General features: G+C 46.5%; 1 pseudogene; it reads right to left on the bottom strand.

Annotated features, from left to right (window-relative positions):
• LOC141197716 (uncharacterized) overlaps positions 1–23366 on the bottom strand; it is a 157510-nt pseudogene that overhangs the window by 40480 nt on the left and 93664 nt on the right.

Here is a 23366-nt window from a genome sequence, read left to right as displayed (position 1 = left end):
GACACCTCCCAAGAGAATATCCTGACGAATGAGGAGAATATCTGGGGAGGAAACACTTAACCCCATAGGACAACATAATGAGACTTATCTATACCATGGGCCAGAGACTACTGTGATTGCTCAATTGCCTCAGAGCGACACCCTATTGGGACCTTCCTCCATACTGAACATATATATGTTATGCTGGAATAATAAACACATCTTTCCTGCGCCATTTCTCTTCAAGAGAAGTTCAGTATCTGACTCTGTCTGTCCGATATCAAAGCTCCACGTATACACTTGAATAAGTTAATTTGGCAAGGGATAAGCAAAGGGTTGGGGTCCTTTGAACCTCACTTCCACAATTGGCGCAACCAACGTGGGGCACCACACGGGCACCACACCAGGGCAGACCGAATGAAGGTGTCCAGCTGTGGATCGTGGATGACTGGATGGGCCTGATCACCCCCCTTACACGGTAAGTCTAGCTAATTACACTGTAATTACAGACTTGCTTGTGTTTCCAGTCGTTCATAGATTAGCAGAGGGCATGAGTCGGTCTGTTGTGGTAATCCTTAAGTGGGGGTAGGTGTGACCCTGCTGGTGTTATCGAAACCCACTCACATTCCAATCCACTGTAACCTTTGCTTATTCTAATTTGTTTGTGTTTGAGACTGACTTAGTGGATGGGCTGTCGTGTGTGGCTTGTGAACAGAGTATTCTCCTGGGTGTAATCTCACATTGCATCTCCATATACCTCCTGTTCTTGAGAGAACGTAGGGGGGATGATGTGAAGGAAAAAAAAAGGTTAAAAGTTCTGTATCGCTCACTAGAAAACGTCCTGTTCTTGGAAGATAGAACGCACGAGGGGGGGTATAGAAGCCAGGCTGGCCAGCTGGTATCTGCGGTTATTATAAGGAGATTATTCTGTTTCATTGAGTCATACTGACACAAGAATTCACTTTGTCTGGTCCGTCTTTCTGTTTGTATTGTGTTAAAATTCGTCAGCCATGCAGAAATTCTTGAGACTGTTCACAAAGAAAGTTGGTGTCGAATAACAGCTATACGGCTCACACACTGGTGGCCGGCCAACAGGGAAGGGGTTAAGTATGTTGCTAGGGTTAAACAGTTAATGGACATTGTAGGAATGAATAGGAGGGGAAGACTTTCAGTGGGGGCTGTGGAAAATAGCTTTAAAAAAAAAAAAAAAAAAAAGGGGTAAACTAGAGGAAACAGGTTTATTATCTGCGCAAGAGAGAACAGATGATAATGATGATGTATATTACATGTATGTTAAGCGCCATGTTTTTAATGTTGCTTTGAAAACTGTTGAGCCACCACCTTATAATGGCCTCAGGGGGTGGACATGTTCTAGGGGTGATGTGCAAACTTTAGACTCTGGGGACAATGGTTTACATTGTGGAGTTCATAGACCATCCCCCCTCCCCACTGACTTTGTAGCCACAGCGCCTTCTCTTGACTGCTCCCGGACAGACACGCCACCCAGGTGCCCTCCCACCTTTGGAATGCATGACTCAAAGGAAGTCCCACCCAAAGGTACTTCCTGTGGTGGCCATCTTACTCCACCCGGAGGGCCTGATAACAATGAGACGACAGATATTCCAAAGCCTAATGCCCAATTAGTTTCGCCACCAGTTTCTATATATCCGGTTGTGACTATGCAAGGACAATATTACACCCCACCTCAGCAATCTACCTCAGCATCTCCCCCACATCCGACACCAATGTTCCCAGCTCTTACATCACCTGTCCCTCAGTTAGGTGAAGGGGCTCCATCTGTTGCCCCATCATATCAACATGTGGATAATGGTAGCTTTGTGTCAGGCCCCCCCAGAGGACTGGAATCCTATTTTTGAGAAAATGATTACCCAGGGACAGACAGGGGCTGGGGTACTAATCTCTGTGGGTGTAGGGAACATGGTCACTCAGCAGGTGGATGCTATAATGAATGCTACCAATAGCCACCTGTAGCACAGGGGTGGCCTGGCTAGAGATATTGTTATGGCAGGGGGAGACAGTATTCAAAGGGAAAGTGATAATATTGTACGACGACATGGTCCTTTCCAGCCAGCAATGGTCACAGTTACAGAATCAGGCGATTTACCCTGTAACACTATTATTTATGCAGTGGGGTCCATCTATGACCCTTCCTATCCAGATAATAGTGCACGGCTCTTATGCCAGACTGTACACGCAGCATTAGACATTGCAAACAAGACTGCTTGCATTAAGACTATAGCACTTCCTTTAATTAGCTCCGGTATCTTTGGATACCCAGTCAGAGCATGTGCAAGGGAGCTAGTGCAGACAATGATAGAAGAGGCCTCTAAGCCTTCTTGCCATTTAACCGAGATACGCCTAGTCAGTAAACAGACTGACACTGCAAGGGCAATGAAAGATGCTTGTCAAACAAATGTGACTCCCATCACACCAGTACCATTAAAAATGATGTGGATGAAGAAAAGTTGCTGCCAGGCCTACCTAGACCACCATCTAATTTAACCCTTAAGCCTATCACGCCACCACCTGCTCTTGGCAAACCAGAACAGATCATGTATGTAAAATTCATACCGACTCAGGCCATGACACTCTGCAACCAATTGCCAGACCCAGAGAAACAACTCATGCCTTTCTACCATGCAGTTTTCGCTATTCAGAAGACATACTCAGCTACGGGGCAAGATTTGTCCTCTCTTGTGTCTATTAAAGCAGAAGAAAGCAGTCACTGCCATGTTAACTACAGATGAAGAAGATTATCCCATGATGTCCTAAGAGAAGGTAATCTTATCACCTATGGTCATAACATACCCAGCCAGATGTATGACTCCTTTGAGAAGCTAAAAGAAGCCATCGTATCTGCCCCAGCCTTGGGCATACCTGTTTATACCAAGCCCTTCTACCTGTTTGTATACGAAGTTAAGGGACATGCCTCTGGAGTTCTCGCCCAGAAACATGGAGGCAGCATGAGACCCGTTGCCTACTACTCAGCAAGGTTTGATCCTGTTGCTAGAGCCGTCCCTCATGTCTCAGAGCTGTTCAGTCTGCACACTTGCTTCTTGATAAGACGGCTGATGTGATCCTCGGACATGAAACCCGCGTTATGGCTCCTCATGACCTCAAGGCTATCCTTGCTCAGACACAGCCAAGATTCCTATCTGCGCAAAGACATGTCCATCTTGAGTGTTCCCTTTTGCTTCCTGAGAACATCACTCTCCACAGATGTACAGTACTCAACCCTGCCAATCTGCTGCCTCTTTCCAGGGGGGAAGATGTGGACAATTCTCCTCCCGTTAATCTCAGGCCACATGATTTTGACCCAGACGGCCCGAACATAGAAGATCTTCTTGAGCATGATTGCATTGAACAGATGATGTCAGAAGCACAACATAATTTGAAGATCCAAGAAGAGCCCCTCCCCAATCCAGACCTCCAGATGTGGACGGATGGCTCTAGGCTTGCTGATAAAACAGGAAGATGCCACACGGGCTACGCAGTAGTCACGATGGACCAGCCTGTCTCGGTAGGCCCATTGCCCCCGTCCATGTCAGCTCAGGAGGCGGAGCTAGTTGCACTCACAGAGGCTTGCAAGGCAGGGGAGGGCAAGAAGATTAATATCTATAACTGTGGAAGAACAGAGGATTTCTTACAGCCACCGGGACACCCATCAAACACGCAGATCTCGTAAAAGACCTTTTGGAGGCATTGAAGTTGCCAGAAGAAGTAGCTGTAATCAAAGTCTGAGCACACAGACTCTTGGATACAGAAGAAGCCCTGGGTAATCATTATGAGGATGAAGCAGCCAAGGACGCGGCCCTTCAGTGGTGCCCAGGGAAAGAGACAGCAGAAGTGGCACGGCAGGAACAACAAATCCCAGCCGAAACAATGGTTATGACAAGAAGTCAGAGACAAATCCAAGATCAGAATGAGAATGAACATATAACACCACCATGGACCTTACTATACAAACATCAGGCAGAAGCTGGAGCAGAAGAAAAAGAAGAGTGGAAGAAGTCGGGAGCCAAGCAGGACAAGTATGGCCTATGGATGTTAGGTCCAAGAGTATGCCTTCCACGAACACTATATCCAGCGGCAATCTCATGGGCTCATGGAGTCACACACTTGGGAAAAGATCAGATGTTCCAAAAGATAAACAAATTATACTTGGCACCTGGAATATCAACACCCATTCTGCGATACACAAAAGCCTGCTTGATCTGTGCAACTTGCAATCCAGGAAAAACAGAGAAGACCACCAAAACATCTGGCAAAACCACTGTACCCATTTCAGAGAATCCAAGTTGACCATATTCAGATGCCCAAAGTAGGGAAATATGAATATGTTCTGGTAATAGTGGATATGTTTTCAGGCTGGCCTGAGGCCTACCCAGTCACTAACATGACAGCCCGCACCACAGCTAAGAAACTGATGACAGAGATTGTGTGTAGGTTTGGGGTACCAGAAGTAGTAGAAAGTGACCAGGGACCAGCATTCACGGCCCAACTCTACAGGGATCTGTGGAGTATGGTAGGAACTAGCTTAGGTCTTCATACGCCTTACAATCCCAAAAGTAGTGGGAAGGTTGAGAGACTGAATGGTACTTTAAAGTCCAAATTGTTACAGATTAATCAGGAGACACAAATTCCCTGGCCAGACGGTCTTCCCATTGCCCTGTACTCAATCAGAAACACCCTGACAGGCCAACACAAACTGACTCCTTATGAGATTTTGTTTGGAGGAGCCCCAAGGTTGGGAGGGTATTTCCCCCAAGAGATGGTTGCAGGTAGTGATACTATTGTTAACTATGTAATACAATTGTCCAAAGAACTTGTAATAACACACGCTGCAGTCTTGTCTTCCATCCCAGATCCTGACAGTGACGAGCATACTCACTCAATCAAACCTGGAGACTGGGTGGTCGTTAAGAAGCACGTCCGGAAGTCCTCTCAGATACGAGGGCCCATTCCAAGTGATCTTGGTGACACCTACATCAGTCAAAGTCGAAGGGAAGGCCACTTGGATCCACGCTTCACATTGCAAGCGGACCCCAGCACCAGCACAGCCATGAGACTGTATATCCTTTACTGCATTGTTTTTGTGAGCGTTCAGAATCTCGAGTCTCAGGTAGCAATTACTCAGGAAAGAAGGGGGCGTATGTAAGATGTTCGGGGACTCTTGTTATACCTATATTCCAGATAATGTTGGCCCTACAGGCAAAGTAACAATTGCTCTAAAGAAACTTACTAGTTTATCAGAAGAATTTAAAGAAAATTCAGGGATCAAGGATCCATGGGACCAGTATTTCTCATGGATGAGTGGCTGGCAGGTTAGTTCAGGTGGGGATGGCGATTCTTGTAATAATGATTATACTAGCGATGATGGCATGTTGTGTTGTTCCTTGTATACGGAAACTAATACAAAAAACTGTGGAACCTATAATGGTAATGACTGATGAGGAAACTAATAACTGGACAGAAGAATTTTGACAACAATCCAGATTAAACAGTCAAGTCTTAAGTAATAAGTCTAAAGGCCCCGTCACGCAGTAGCGATTTCGCTGGCGATCTCGTTATGTGTGAAGGGGCCTTAACACTTGATTGTGGCAGCTGTATAGTTCCCTTGTTTGTCGTGGTTTGTGTGTTGGTGTCCATCCGGCAGTGTAGCGGACAGGCTGGTCTGGGGAATCCGGCCTCGGCTGGCTCCTCCCACTAGGGGCGGAGAAGTACGTGGGCGGGTCTGTGTGTCTGCACTTCGGCTGGAGCGTTCACCCACTGCCAGAGGAGAAGGGAGCGGTGAAAGCAGTATTCATTTACTTATATCTAGAATTTATATTATTAAATGTAACCTCTAGATTCTTTTGTGTGAAATCTTTGCTATGTGTTTCTACAAGTGCTAAGCAGAGAGGGGGTCTGATGAAGGGTTTCAAAAATGTTTTTAGGGGGGACTGTTAAAGATAAGATTCTAAAATCTACTAAAAAACATTATATGAAACTCTGATGTATACGAAATATCTATACTTATATTCTGTTATATGTTATCAATCTTGTTTTGCATATATTTCTTATATTGGTTATCATATACCCTCACTTTAATATATATTATGAAAACCTTGATATATATATATCAGATATCTGTACTCGTGTGTCACTATATATATATATATACACCCCGAAATGATTAGTTGGAATTAGTTATAGAAGTGAACTTTCAAATTGTTTCCAAGAAGGAGACGAGACAAAGGATTCAACATGACACCTCCCAAGAGAATATCCTGACGAATGAGGAGAATATCTGGGGAGGAAACACTTAACCCCATAGGACAACATAATGAGACTTATCTATACCATGGGCCAGAGACCACTGTGATTGCTCAATTGCCTCAGGGCGACACCCTATTGGGACCTTCCTCCATACTGAACATATATATGTTATGCTGGAATAATAAACACATCTTTCCTGCGCCATTTCTCTTCAAGAGAAGTTCAGTATCTGACTGTCTGTCCGATATCAAAGCTTCACGTATACACTTGAATAAGTTAATTTGGCAAGGGATAAGCAAAGGGTTGGGGTCCTTTGAACCTCACTTCCACACTGTGTGACACAGCATCAATCACAGTCGTCAAAATGGGTGGGGTGATCGCGACATCACCTTTCCTGATTAACCCCTATGGCGCTGATTGGCTGAACAATAGTTTCTGACCAATGAGCGCCATAGGGGTTAATCTAAAATAGCGTTCACTGCTCTGCACGCCATCTTTACCTCAGTGTTGGCGTGCAGAACGGTTGTGAGACCCCCTCTGTGTACCTGGGATAGAGAATCATTGGTGGCCAGTGCGATCCCCCCCTGCGATCCAGTGTTGTGCTGAGGAGCTTCCTGCTCCCGCTGTGTCCTGTGTGATCTGAGCTTTGTTCTCAGATCTCCTGTGCTGCTGACTCTGATCACAGCAGAGGCAGTTCCCCAATCCCTGTTCCAGTCCCTTCCTCTCCCCACTCCCAATTGAATTTTTTGCACGCGGCGTCCTGCGCTGAGCATCCGTGCTCTTCCCGTGGCCGCAGCGCTCTGATCAGTATCGCTGCTGATCAGAGTCTGCGCCAAGGGACTTTTTCTTTTTTTTAGTTAGAGTAGCAGACGTCACAGTGTAAGTGACGTCTGTTTTTTTTTTTAGTTCTATAGGTAGCAAGGTAGTGTATTAGAGTAGCGGACGTCACAGCGCATGGTGACGTCCATTTTTCTTTTGCAAAAAAATGAATTATTTGCGTTGAGTAAATTTGTAGTAAGAGCATTGGGGGAGTGTACGTTGCAGTGTTGGTGATGTCTGTTTTTCTTTTGCAAAAAAAAAAAAGAATAGTTAGCGCGGGGTAAATTTATAGGTAGGGCATTAGTGTAGTGAACGTCACTGTAATTTTTTTTAGACAAACTTCTTTTTGCATCTATTTTTCTTTTAAGTGTTTCTTCTAAGGTTTTACTTTTTCTCCCTCTACTTTTAGGCTGCGAGGAAGTTCCCACGTTCCTCTATTCCTCTTCATCTAGTGAGGAAGGACCCCCAGCAAGGCGTCCTAGGACGCAGGAAACCCCTACAGCAATTGATCCCATATGGACTGACTGCACTCCCCGAAAATTATCAGCCTGTAATTCCGGATTTCATCGGCAACTCCGGAATCCAATTTGAGGTTACAGGCCTCACTGAAATTGACTTCTTCAAATTCTTTTTTAGCGAGGAAATAATAAATGTTATGGTGGCTCAGACAAATTTGTGCCCCATCAATTTTTCACCCAAAACCCAACGTCAGATAGACCCCTGTAAATGCAGCAGAGATGACATTTTGGGGCATTGTGCTACATATGGGCATAATCAAAAAAACAGAGCTTCAGCAATAGTGGAGTACTGATATACTCTACAGCACACCGGTATTCTAGGAATTGGATGTTTCGCCCCCAGTAGTTCGCCCCTGGGTACATTTCGCTCCTGCACATTTCGTCCCCAGGATGTTTTGCCCCCGTACATTTCACCCCCGCACATATGTGTCCTCCCCGAGATGATCCTAACTTTGATCGTCTATATAAAATTCAGCCAGTAGTTGAACACTTCAGCAGAAAATTTGCTGAGGCGTAAAACCCCCAAAGGGACATCTCTATAGATGAATCTCTGGTTCATTTTAAAGGGAGACTAAAATTCCGACAATACCTGCCCAGTAAGAGGGCCAGGTACGGAATAAAACGCCCTCCTGTCCTGGGGGTGAGTGGGAAAATTGTGTGGGAATTTCTGCACCCACTGCTGGATAAGGGTTATCACCTCTACATTGATAACTTTTACACCAGCATCCCGCTCTTCAAGACCCTCTCTGTCGGAGGTACAGTTGCATGCGGTACCGTGCAACCGCTGGGAAGGGGTGAAAGCAGAGCCCAATACTGCAATAACAAGTTGGTGGTCAAGTATAAGGACAAGAGGAATGACCTTATCTTGACCACCATACACCGTGACAACAGCTCCTTGTCACTGTCCGAGGTACAACAACCATACAGTGCCACGCGAAAAGTATGGTACAAAAAATTAGCCGTGCACATTGTACAGATGGCACTGTACAATGCTTTTGTGCTGTTTGGAACGGCGGGCAATACAGGGACCTTCCTTCAGTTTCAGGAGGTAGTCATCAAGACCCTAATGTTTGGCACTCAGGAAGTTGAGGGTCCCAGTACTTCTGAAAGTGATAGTGCCCGAATTGTCCTAGGTCAGCATTTTCCAGGAGAGGTTCCCCAAACTGCGAGGAAGGGAAGAACACAAAAACGGTGCAGAGAATGCTCCAAAATGGGAATCCGAAAAGACACAATTTACCATTGTGAAACCTGCCCTGAGAAACCTGGCCTTTGCATTAAGAATTGCTTCAAAGCCTACCACAAGTCCACAAATTAATAAAACTTGTTTTTACCCTGTTCACACAACACACCTTTATAATCTGATGCACTCCGCACAATTCACACATAACACCGCATTATTAATTCATACACCAGTAAAAGCAAAAACATTATAATCACTACTATAAAACTATGCCTCTAGATAAATTCCTTGAGGGGTGTAGTTTCCAAATAGGGTCACTTGTGGGGGATTTCCACTGTTTTGGCACATCAGGGGCTCTCCAAACTTGACAAAACGCCCGCAGACTATTCCATCAAAGTCTGAATTTCAAAACGTCACTCCTTCCCTTTCGAGCCCTGCCGTGTGCCCAAATAGTGATTTTCCTCCACTTATGGGGTATCAGCATATTAAGGACAAATTGCATAACAACTTTTGGTGTCCATTTTCTCCTGTTACCCTTGTGAAAATAAAGAAATTGGGGTGTAAAGATCATTTTTGTGGAAAAAATATTTTTTTTTATTTTCACAACTCAACATTATAATTTTCTGTGAAGCACCTGGGGGGTTAAGGTGCTCACCACACATTTGGATAAGTTCCTTGGGGGGGGTGTCTAATTTACAAAATGGGATCAATTGTGGGATTTATACTGTTTAGGCACATCAGGGACTCTCCAAACTTGACAAAACGCCTGCAGACCATTCCATGAAAGTCTGCATTCCAAAACGTCACTTTTTCACTTTCGAGTCCTGCCGTATGCCCAAATAGTGGTTTTCCTCCACATATGGGGTATCAGCATATTCATAAGAAATTGCACAACATCCTTTGGTTACCCTTGTCAAAATAAAAAAAATTGGGCAAAAAAATCATTTTTGTGGAAAAAATGTGTTTTCTTTCTCACTGCTCTACTTTATAAACTTCTGTGAAGCACCTGGGGGTTCAAAGTGCTCACTACACATCTAGATAAGTTCATTGAAGGGTCTAGTTTCCAAAATGGGGTCCACTTGTGGGGGGTTTCCACTGTTTAGGCACATCAGGGGCTCTCCAAACGCGACATGGCGTCCGCTCTCAATTCCAGCCAATTTTGCGTTCAAAACGTCAAATGGTGCCTCTTCCCTTCTGAGCCCTGCCGTGCGCCCAAACAGTGGTTTTACCCCACATATGAGGTATCAGCGCACTCACGAGAAATTACACAACTTTTGGTGTCCATTTTCTCCTGTTACCCTAATAAAAATAACAAATTTGGGGCAACAAGATCATTTTTGTGACTAAAAAGTAAAATGTTCATTTTTTCCTTCCACATTCTATTAATTTCTGTGAAGCACCTGAAGGGTTAATAAACTTCTTGAATGTAGTTTTGAGCATCTTGAGGGGTGCAGTTTTTAGTATGGTGTCACTTTTGGGTATTTTCTGTCATATAGACCCCTCAAATTCACTTCAAATATGATGTGGTCCCTAAAAAAAAATGATTTTGTAAATTTTGTTGTAAAAATGAGAACGCACTGGTCAACTTTTAACCCTTCTAACTTTGTAATAAAAAAAAAATTTGTTTACAAAATTGTGCTGATGTAAAGTAGACATGTGGGAAATGTTATTTATTAACTATTTTGTGTGACATATCTCCCTTATTTGAGGGCATAAAAATTAAAAAATGTAAAATTTTCACCAAATTTCCGTTTTTTTCACAAATAAACGCAAGTCATATCGAAATTTTTTTTTACCATAATCATGAAGTACAATATGTCACGAAAAAACAATCTCAGAATCAGTGAAATCAGTTGAAGTGTTTTAGAGTTCTTACCTCATAAAGTGACAGTGGTCAGAATTGAAAAAAATGGCCTGGTCAGGAAGGTGAAAACAGTTTTCAGGGTGAAGGGGTTAATTTGACTGTAACTTGGATTTTTTTTTCTTGTAAAATTTGCGAATAAAATAATTTTAATAAACAAGGAAATTATGATTCCTGGGAATAACGTTTCTCACAATCTGAACATTAGAATGGTTTCTCCCCTGTATGAGTTCTCTGATGTGCAACAAGTTTTGAATTCAAACTATAACATTTCCCACATTCTGGACATGAATATGGCTTCTCTCCTGTGTGAGTTCTCTGATGTTTAAGAAGATCTGATTTGAGGTTAAAACATTTCCCGCATTTTGGACATAATTATGGCTTCTCTCCTGTGTGAATTCGTTGATGCATAAGGAAATGTGATTTCTGGTTGAAACATTTCCCACATTCTGGACATGAATATGGCTTCTCCCCTGTGTGAATTCTTTGATGTTTAAGAAGGTCTTGTCTCTGGATAAAACATTTCCCATATTCTGGACATGGATATGGCTTCTCCCTTGTGTGACTTCTGTAATGCAAATTTGACTTCTGTTTAAAACATTTCCCACATTCTGAACATGAAAAAGGATTCTCCCCTGTGTGAATTCTCTCATGTGTAGCAAGAGTTGATTTCTGTGTAAAACATTTCCCACATTCTGAACATGAATATGGTTTCTCCCCTGTGTGACTTCTGTAATGTGTATGTAAATTTGACTTATGGCTGAAACATTTCCCACATTCTGAACAAGAAAACGGCTTTTCTCCTGTGTGAATTTTCTGATGTGAGAGCAATTTAGATTTATATATAAAACATTTCCCACATTCTGAACATGAAAATGGCTTTTCTCTTGTGTGAATTCCCTGATGTCTAAGGAATTTAGATTTATATTCGAAACATTTCCCACATTCTGAACAGGAAAATGGTTTCTTCCCTGTGGGAATTCTCTGATGTTCGCCATCCCTTCTCTGGCTTTCATTTTGCTTAACAGTCTGTGATGAATCCAAGTAGATGACGGATTGAAAAGGCTCAGATGATTGATTTTTGCTCTGAAGGGCTGGAGGTATAGCTGGAATAATGGCACGCTTTTCATGGGTATCTGGTTTGACACCACAGTCATCTGCCAAGAATAAATCTGATTTTATTATTTTTCAATATCAATGCCTTATATTTTATAACATTTCTCTATACAAATCGAAGTGTTATGAAACTATGACCCAAGACAGTGGTGAGTCATCTGTTCACAAATCCCATGGTACTGAACCCCTAACGTACCATCGACGAACATAATACATACAGGCAGAAACGTTCAAAAAAATAAAGAGAGGATTAAAAATAAGCTTTATTACATTACAATGTACAGCAATAAATAAAAATACACGCCATAAAAACATGTAAGATGGGGTATTTCCATTTCCAAGAAACTAACAATATGTAGTAGGTGTAATAAAAATAATTTTAGCAAATATCTCCAATTAGAAATGTAGTATAGTTCTTCTGATTCGCTATGTCACTTACCCCATGTTCAGAACATTGCAGTAGATTAGGTATCCATGGTTACTACCGCTCACATAGTGAGAGTTAGTTGCTAGTGGTCAGAACTATGGATACCTAAGCTACTGCAATGTCCTGCGCATGGGGTAAGTGACAAAGAATCAGGAGAACTATACCACATTTCTAATTGGAGGTATCTGCTCTTATTATTATTACACCTACTATATTTTGGGGTAGCATTTTGGAGATGGGAATGCCCCTTTAAGGCTGTATGTTTAGGACTTATCCAGATAACCCATTCCATTGTCTTTTTGTGACGAAATGGCAAAAATGGCTTTTATGTATTTTTATGTGTTTTCAATTGCGATCTAATAAATTGTATTTTTAATCTCTATATTGTCTCACATTTCTCCATATACAATCATAGCCAAAAGTGTTGGCGCCCTTGAAATGATTCCAGAAAATGAAGTATTTCTCCTGTTTTGTTATACACTCGCTTATTTCTGTTCTGGGTACTGGAACAACACAAAAATAAAAAGAAAGAAAAAAAAGTCCAAAAATAGGCCAGACAAAATTGTTGGCACCTTGTTGCCAAAATCCACTTTCTGCCAAGACTGTATGTATTATATAAGACGGTGATGTTAACAGCAGACGCTAAAGTAGGGACTAACAGATTGTGATATAAAGCCACCAGGTGCTTTTCAATTCTCCAATTAATTGTGTGATCAAACTCATAATATAATGACCACAGGATCTGTGACTTCTCTGTATCTAGTGGTCACTACTTACCTGGGTGGTCATATGTAGGAATCTCCTCTTTACACCGCTCATCACCCCTCACATATGTTTCTGTAGTATTAATATGGGTCAGATCTTCACCCTGAAACAAATATTATAAAAGTCACAGACAGATGGAGAAGTCCCATCTATGGTCAGCTCTAATCCTGCCATCTCCACCGTTCTCATTACACAAGTATAAAACATATAATACTGGAGGATAAAACAAGACTGAGCACAAGACCTTCACAGCCGTCTACACATCATAGGGGAGATCTCATGACACCTTCTCTCCATCTACCTGATGATCCAGAGGAACATTGGGGTCTTCTTGTTTACAGGCCTGTGGAAGAAGAGGACGGGGACATCTCTCTGGTGTTGTCCTCTTACTGGATAGATCTGGAGGAAACACATACAGGGGCTGAATTCATTCTTTACATACAGATAATTATAGGCCGTGTGTATTTAGTCCTGTCTATTACCTGGTGATGTGAGGGGCTGGGGAACCTCCATCATGACGTCCTTGTACAGATCTTTGTGTTCTTCTAAATACTCCCACTCCTCCATGGAGAAATAGACAGCGACATCCTGACATCTTATAGGAACCTGACACATACAATGATACCGTCATCCCCCCGATCCCTTCATAGCGTTACTGTATAATGTCCCAGCATTCCCAGCAGTGTCACCTCTCCAGTCAGCAGCTCAATCATCTTGTAGGTGAGTTCTAGGATCTTCTGGTCATTGATGTCGTCATGTATCAGGGGGTGAGGTGGAGGTCCTGTGATTGGGCTCAGGGGTCTTCCCCATCCCTCAGACACAGGGTCCTGACAGCGCCCACTAGAGGTCTTCTTCACTACTGTGTAATCCTGGTTATGGAGAGACACGTTAATAAATCTCACTCCAGACATTTCCAGAGTCCTCACCTCTCCAGTTCTGTCCATCTGTTATTCCCATAGATAAGAATGATGTAATGTGACGTCATCAGAATCTCTCACCTCTCCAGTAAGCCGGAAGAGGATCTCTAGGGTGAGGTGTAATATCCTCTCCGCCATCTTCTTCTTCTCCTTCTCCATCCACTAAGGTTTAAGGTAAATTTTCTAGAAGATGGAAGATAATGATGAGAACGACTGAATCTACAGGATCCTAAATGGAAGGAAGATGGCTGCTCTGTGCGCACAGGAGCTGTGATGAGGTCACAGGAGGGGAGGAGTCAGGGGTCACATGATCAGGGGCCTCAGTGGATGCAGGACTCTGCTGTGCTGGTTGTCATGGTGCTGGATGAGCTGAAGTTTATGTGTGGGGTCAGGAGGGGTTTACAGTGTGGATGTAGCAGAGCCGTGTGTGTACGAGGTGTACGGAGCAGAGCCGCGTGTGTACGAGGTGTACGGAGCAGAGCCGCGCGTGTACGAGGTGTACGGAGCAGAGCCGCGCGTGTACGAGGTGTACGGAGCAGAGCCGCGTGTGTACGAAGTGTACGGAGCAGAGCCGCGCGTGTACGAGGTGTACGGAGCAGAGCCGCGTGTGTACGAGGTGTACGGAGCAGAGCCGCGTGTGTACGAGGTGTACGGAGCAGAGCCGCGTGTGTACGAGGTGTACGGAGCAGAGCCGCGTGTGTACGAGGTGTACGGAGCAGAGCCGCGTGTGTACGAGGTGTACGGAGCAGAGCCGCGTGTGTAGGTGGTGTACGGGGCGGAGCCATGTGAGCTTGAGGTGTACGGAGCGGAGCCGCTTGTGTACGAGGTGTAGGGAGCGGAGCCGCTTGTGTACGGAGCTTAGCCATGTGTGCAGGGCCACCATCAGGACATTACGGCCCTTACTGGTGTATGGGACCCGGTGAGCAGAGAATCCCCAACGGGGCTCCCCCTCTGCTCACCAGGCCCTAGCGATCTGAACTTGCGTCCTCAGATGCAGGTAAACTTTAAATCTATTACCGTAACCACGTTTTCTATACCTCTTGAGATCTCTACCTATCACAATGCCGAGCAAAATTTTTTCAGACATACAGCACATTCACAAATCTCTAAAAATTTGTATGGCAAAAAAAAAGCCCCAGGATATCCCAACGAATCTTATTTTATCATAGACGACAAGGAGGAGCATCACTCCCCAATTTCTCCCTTTATTACAAAGCGGCGTAAATAGCGCAATTATCTACAACTAGCTTCATCAGGAGGCTTAATACAAGGTGATAATCCATGATGTTCAGCATAGTGTGCCTAATAGCCAGGTGTCCATGTATAAATGTCCCACTTCTTACAAAATCCCTCCCCGACTAGGAGACCCATTCCCATTCCTAGAGGTGAATTGTCATAGGATATATAGAATGGAGTCTGTCTACAATAATGTACTGCGCCTGGGCTACTTCTCATGAGCTAGAGGTCCGATAATGTCTGTCCCCTAGTGGGCATGTCCGGAAGTGACGCTCTTTACACTAATGGGGGCATTACACTGAGTGGGGGCATCATACATACTGTATAAGGGGTATAATGGGGGCATTACACTGTGGGGGGCATCATACATACTGCATAAGGGGCATTACACTGTGTGGGGTGCATCATACATCCTGCATAAGGGGCATTACACTGTGTGGAGGCATCATACATCCTGCATAAGGGGCATTACACTGTGTGGGGGGCATCATACATCCTGAATAAGGGGCATAATGGGGGCATTACACTGTGTGGGGGCATCATACATCCTGCATAAGGGGCATAATGGGGGCATTACACTGTGTGGGGGGCATCATACATCCTGCATAAGGGGCATAATGGGGGCATTACACTGAGTGGGGGAATCATACATCCTGCATAATGGGGGCATTACACTGTGTGGGGGGCATCATACATACTGCATAAGGGGCATAATGGGGGCATTACACTGAGTGGGGGAATCATACATCCTGCATAAGGGGCATTACACTGTGTGGGGGGCATCATACATACTGCATAAGGGGCATAATAGGGGCATTACACTGTGTGGGGGCATCATACATCCTGCATAAGGGGCATAATGGGGGCATTATACTGTGTGGGGGCATCATACATCCTGCATAAGGGGCATAATGGGGGCATTACACTGTGTGGGGGGCATCATACATCCTGCATAAGGGGCATAATGGGGGCATTACACTGTGTGGGGGGCATCATACATCCTGCATAAGGGGCATAATGGGGGCATTACTGTGTGGAGGCATCATACATCCTGCATAAGGGGCATAATGGGGGCATTACACTGTGTGGGGGCATCATACATCCAGCATAAGGGGAATAATGGGGGCATTACACTGTGTGGGGGCATCATACATCCTGCATAAGGGGCATAATGGGGGCATTACACTGTGTGGGGGCATCATACATCCTGCATAAGGGGCATAATGGGGGCATTACACTGTGTGGGGGCATCATACATTCTGCATAAGGGGAATAATGGGGGCATTACACTGTGTGGGGGCATCATACATACTGCATAAGGGGATAATGGGGGCATTACACTGTGTGGGGGGCATCATACATCCTGCATAAGGGGCATAATGGGGGCATTACACTGTGGGGGCATCATACATCCTGCATAAGGGGCATAATGGGGGCATTACACTGTGTGGGGGCATCATACATACTGCATAAGGGGCATAATGGGGGCATTACACTGTGTGGGGGCATCATACATACTGCATAAGGGGCATAATGGGGGCATTACACTGTGTGGGGGTTATTATACATCCTGCATAAGGGGCATAATGGGAGCATTACACTGTGTGGGAGCATCATACATACTGCATAAGGGGCATAATGGGGGTATTACACTGTGTGGGGGCATCATACATACTGCATAAGGGGCATAATGGGGGTATTACACTGTGTGGGGGCATCATACATCCTGTATAAGGGGCATAATGGGGGCATTACACTGTGTGGGGGCATCATAGATCCTGTATAAGGGGCATAACGGGGCATCATACATCCTGCATAAGGGGCATTACACTGTGTGGGGGCATCATACATCCTGCATAAGGGGCATAATGGGGCATTACACTGTGGGGGGCATCATACATCCTGCATAAGGGGCATAATGGGGGCATTACACTGTGTGGGGGCATCATACATCCTGCATAAGGGGCATAATGGGGGCATTACACTGTGGGGGAATCATACATACTGCATAAGGGGCATAATGGGGGCATTACACTGTGTGGGGGGCATCATACATCCTGCATAAGGGGCATAATGGGGGCATTACACTGTATGGGGGCATCATACATCCTGCATAAGGGGCATAATGGGGGCATTACACTGTGTGGGGGGCATCATACATACTGCATAAGGGGCATAATGGGGGCATTACACTGAGTGGGGGAATCATACATCCTGCATAAGGGGCATTACACTGTGTGGGGGGCATCATACATACTGCATAAGGGGCATAATGGGGGCATTACACTGTGTGAGGGCATCATACATCCTGCATAAGGGGCATAATGGGGGCATTACACTGTGTGGGGGCATCATACATCCTGCATAAGGGGCATAATGGGGGCATTACACTGTGTGGGGGCATCATACATCCTGCATAAGGGGCATAATGGGGGCATTACACTGTGTGGGGGGCATTATACATCCTGCATAAGGGGCATAATGGGGGCATTACACTATATGGGGGCATTACACTGTGTGGGGGCATCATACATCCTGCATAAGGGGCATAATGGGGGCATTACACTGTGTGGGGGGCATCATACATCCTGCATAAGGGGCATAATGGGGGCATCATACATCCTGCATAAGGGGCATAATGGGGGCATTACACTGTGGGGGGCATCATACATACAGTATAAGTGGCATAATGGGGGCATTACACTGTGTGGGGGGTATCATACATCCTGCATAAGGGGCATAATGGGGGCATTACACTGTGGGGGCATCATACATACTGCATAAGGGGCATAATGGGGGCATTACACTGTGGGGGGCATCATACATACTGCATAAGGGGCATAATGGGGGTATTACACTGTGTGGGGGCATCATACATCCTGTATAAGGGGCATAATGGGGGCATTACACTGTGTGGGGGCATCATAGATCCTGTATAAGGGGCATAATGGGGGCATTACACAGTGTGGGGGCATCATACATCCTGCATAAGGGGCATAACGGGGGCATTACACTGTGTGGGGGCATCATACATCCTGCATAAGGGGCATAATGGGGCATTACACTGTGGGGGGCATCATACATCCTACATAAGGGGCATAATGGGGGCATTACACTGTGTGGGGGCATCATACATCCTGCATAAGGGGCATAATGGGGGCATTACACTGTGGGGGGCATCATACATCCTGCATAAGGGGCATAATGGGGGCATTACACTGTGGGGGAATCATACATACTGCATAAGGGGCATAATGGGGGCATTACACTGTGTGGGGGGCATCATACATCCTGCATAAGGGGCATAATGGGGGCATTACACTGTATGGGGGCATCATACATCCTGCATAAGGGGCATAATGGGGGCATTACACTGTGTGGGGGGCATCATACATCCTGCATAAGGGGCATAATGGGGGCATTACACCGAGTGGGGGAATCATACATCCTGCATAATGGGGGCATTACACTGTGTGGGGGGCATCATACAAACTGCATAAGGGGCATAATGGGGGCATTACACTGAGTGGGGGAATCATACATCCTGCATAAGGGGCATTACACTGTGTGGGGGGCATCATACATACTGCATAAGGGGCATAATGGGGGCATTACACTGTGTGAGGGCATCATACATCCTGCATAAGGGGCATAACACTGTGTGGGGGCATCATACATCCTGCATAAGGGGCATAATGGGGGCATTACACTGTGTGGGGGGCATCATACATCCTGCATAAGGGGCATAATGGGGGCATTACACTGTATGGGGGCATTACACTGTGTGGGGGCATCATACATCCTGCATAAGGGGCATAATGGGGGCATTACACTGTGTGGGGGGCATCATACATCCTGCATAAGGGGCATAATGGGGGCAGTACACTGTGGGGGCATCATACATCCTGCATAAGGGGCATAATGGGGGCATTACACTGTGGGGGGCATCATACATACAGTATAAGTGGCATAATGGGGGCATTACACTGTGTGGGGGCATCATACATCCTGTATAAGGGGCATAATGGGGGCATTACACTGTGTGGGGGCATCATAGATCCTGTATAAGGGGCATAACGGGGGCATTACACAGTGTGGGGGCATCATACATCCTGCATAAAGGGCATAACGGGGGCATTACACTGTGTGGGGGCATCATACATCCTGCATAAGGGGCATAATGGGGCATTACACTGTGGGGGGCATCATACATCCTGCATAAGGGGCATAATGGGGGCATTACACTGTGTGGGGGCATCATACATCCTGCATAAGGGGCATAATGGGGCATTACACTGTGGGGGGCATCATACATCCTGCATAAGGGGCATAATGGGGGCATTACACTGTGGGGGAATCATACATACTGCATAAGGGGCATAATGGGGGCATTACACTGTGTGGGGGGTATCATACATCCTGCATAAGGGGCATAATGGGGGCATTACACTGTATGGGGGCATCATACATCCTGCATAAGGGGCATAATGGGGGCATTACACTGTGTGGGGGGCATCATACATCCTGCATAAGGGGCATAATGGGGGCATTACACTGAGTGGGGGAATCATACATCCTGCATAAGGGGCATTACACTGTGTGGGGGGCATCATACATACTGCATAAGGGGCATAATGGGGGCATTACACTGTGTGAGGGCATCATACATCCTGCATAAGGGGCATAATGGGGGCATAACACTGTGTGGGGGCATCATACATCCTGCATAAGGGGCATAATGGGGGCATTACACTGTGTGGGGGGCATCATACATCCTGCATAAGGGGCATAATGGGGGCATTACACTGTGTGGGGGCATTACACTGTGTGGGGCATCATACATCCTGCATAAGGGGCATAATGGGGGCATTACACTGTGTGGGGAGCATCATACATCCTGCATAAGGGGCATAATGGGGGCATCTTACATCCTGCATAAGGGGCATAATGGGGGCATTACTGTGTGGAGGCATCATACATCCTGCATAAGGGGCATAATGGGGGCATTACACTGTGTGGGGGCATCATACATCCTGCATAAGGGGCATAATGGGGGCATTACACTGTGTGGGGGCATCATACATCCTGCTTAAGGGGCATAATGGGGGCATTACACTGTGTGGGGGGCATCATACATCCTGCATAAGGGGCATAATGGGGGCATTACACTGTGTGGGGGGCATCATACATCCTGCATAAGGGGCATAATGGGGGCACTACACTGTAGGGGGCATCATGGGGGCATTACACTGTGGGGGGCATCATACATCCTGCATAAGGGGCATAATGGGGGCATTACACTGTGGGGGCATCATACATCCTGCATAAGGGGCATAATGGGGGCATTACATTGTGTGGGGGCATCATACATCCTGCATAAGGGGCATAATGGGGGCATTACACTATGGGGTCATCATACATCCTGCATAAGGGGCATAATGGGGGCATTACACTGTGTGGGGGCATCATACATCCTGCATAAGGGGCATACTGGGGGCATTACACTGTGGGGGCATCATACATACTGCATAAGGGGCATAAGGGGGCATTACACTGTGGGGGGCATCATACATCCTGCATAAGGGGCATAATGGGGGCATTACACTGTGGGGGGCATCATACATACAGTATAAGCGGCATAATGGGGGCATTACACTGTGTGGGGGCATCATACATCCTGCATAAGGGGCATAATGGGGGCATTACACTGTGTGGGGGCATCATACATCCTGCATAAGGGGAATAATGGGGGCATTACACTGTGTGGGGGCATCATACATACTGCATAAGGGGCATAATGGGGGCATTACACTGTGTGGGGGGCATCATACATCCTGCATAAGGGGCATAATGGGGGAATTACACTGTGTGGGGGCATCAAACATCCTGCATAAGGGGAATAATGGGGGCATTACACTGTGCGGGGGCATCATACATACTGCATAAGGGGCATAATGGGGGCATTACACTGTGTGGGGGGCATCATACATCCTGCATAAGGGGCATAATGGGGGCATTACACTGTGTGGGGGCATCATACATCCTGCATAAGGGGCATAATGGGGGCATTACACTATGGGGTCATCATACATCCTGCATAAGGGGCATAATGGGGGCATTACACTGTGTGGGGGGCATCATACATCCTGCATAAGGGGCATAATGGGGGCATTACACTGTGGGGGCATCATACATACTGCATAAGGGGCATAATGGGGGCATTACACTGTGGGGGGCATCATACATCCTGCATAAGGGGCATAATGGGGGCATTACACTGTGGGGGGCATCATACATACAGTATAAGCGGCATAATGGGGGCATTACACTGTGTGGGGGCATCATACATCCTGCATAAGGGGCATAATGGGGGCATTACACTGTGTGGGGGCATCATACATCCTGCATAAGGGGAATAATGGGGGCATTACACTGTGTGGGGGCATCATACATACTGCATAAGGGGCATAATGGGGGCATTACACTGTGTGGGGGGCATCATACATCCTGCATAAGGGGCATAGTGGGGGAATTACACTGTGTGGGGGCATCAAACATCCTGCATAAGGGGAATAATGGGGGCATTACACTGTGTGGGGGCATCATACATACTGCATAAGGGGCATAATGGGGGCATTACACTGTGTGGGGGGCATCATACATCCTGCATAAGGGGCATAATGGGGGCATTACACTGTGTGGGGGCATCATACATCCTGCATAAGGGGCATAATGGGGGCATTACACTGTGTGGGGGCATCATACATCCTGTATAAGGGGCATAATGGGGGCATTACACTGTGTGGGGGCATCATACATCCTGCATAAGGGTCATAATGGGAGCATTACACTGTGTGGGGGCATCATACATCCTGCATAAGGGTCATAATGGGAGCATTACACTGTGTGGGGGCATCATACATCCTGCATAAGGGGCATAATGGGGGCATTACACTGTGGGGCAGTAAAGGGGTCCTGTACTATGAGAACAATACGTTTCCTCCCTTCCTGTCTCCATAGTTGGGTCGTATGTATCTATTACAGGAAACAGAACAAAAACCTTATGATTCTTATAAAGGGGCAACACAAGACCCCAAAAGAGTCTCCGTGCAGAAGGGGTTAATGCCCCCTGCGCCCAGTAATGGGGGTCTCCACATACCTCCACCTGCAGAGCCGCCACCACATATATGGCTGCTCTGTGCGCACAGGAGCTGTGATGAGGTCACAGGAGGGGAGGAGTCAGGGGTCACATGATCAGGGGCCTCAGTGGATGCAGGACTCTGCTGTGCTGGTTGTCATGGTGCTGGATGAGCTGAAGTTTATGTGTGGGGTCAGGAGGGGTTTACAGTGTGGATGTAGCAGAGCAGTGTGTGTACGAGGTGTACGGAGCGGAGCCGCGTGTGTGTACGAGGCGTATGGAGCAGAGCCGCGCGTGTGTACGAGGTGTACGGAGCGGAGCAGTGTGTGTACGAGGCATACGGAGCGGAGCCGCGCATGTACGAGGTGTACGGAGCGGAGCCGCGCATGTACGAGGTGTACGGAGCGGAGCTAAGTGTGTGTACGAGGCGTACGGAGCGGAGCCGTGTGTGTACGAGGTGTACGGGGCGGAGCCGCGCGTGTACGGGGCGGAGCCGTGCATGTACGGGGCGGAGCCGCGCATGTACGGGGCGGAGCCGCGCGTGTATGAGGCGTACGGGGCGGAGCCGCGCGTGTACGAGGCGTACGGGGAGCGGAGCCGTGTGTGTATGAGGTGTACGGAGCGGAGCCACGTGTACGAGGCGTACGGAGCGGAGCCACGTGTGTGTACGAGGTGTATGGAGCGGAGCGGACCTTCAGTCGTGCCGTCGATATGGTAAGCATGTAAGGCATGGGAAGCGTGGATACGATTAGAAGCAGGCAGACAAGTTGACCAGTGTGACCAAGTCAGATTAAAAGTCACCATGCAGTTTCTTCACCAGCTAGTGAATAGAGGCATATCAGGGGCGCTGGCGCAGCAGTGGCTGGCCGGAGGGGCATTTCATTTCCAACTACTGAATTGGGGAGGCGTGATAAAAAGATTTAACATCAGACAAGTATTAAATGGGTGGAAAGGGCTCAGCCAAGCAAGGAATGTAGACGCCCATTTCGCTAAGCTTGTTTACCCACATCTTATCCCTAGCGTCAGTAACATGCCACTCCCAATTTGAAGCGACACTCCTGTCTGTCGCCTTTGAGATCGCCTTCTTTGGGGCGCTACGCATAAGCAAATTAGTCCCTTGATCTAAGAACA

The sequence above is a fragment of the Phyllobates terribilis genome, unplaced genomic scaffold, assembly GCF_046119375.1.
Source record: "Phyllobates terribilis strain yellow unplaced genomic scaffold, ASM4611937v1 Scaffold_86__1_contigs__length_6382490, whole genome shotgun sequence".
Lineage (NCBI taxonomy): Eukaryota > Metazoa > Chordata > Amphibia > Anura > Dendrobatidae > Phyllobates > Phyllobates terribilis.
The sequence above is the reverse complement of the archived record's forward strand: the minus strand, read 5'-3'. Positions and strand labels throughout refer to the sequence as shown.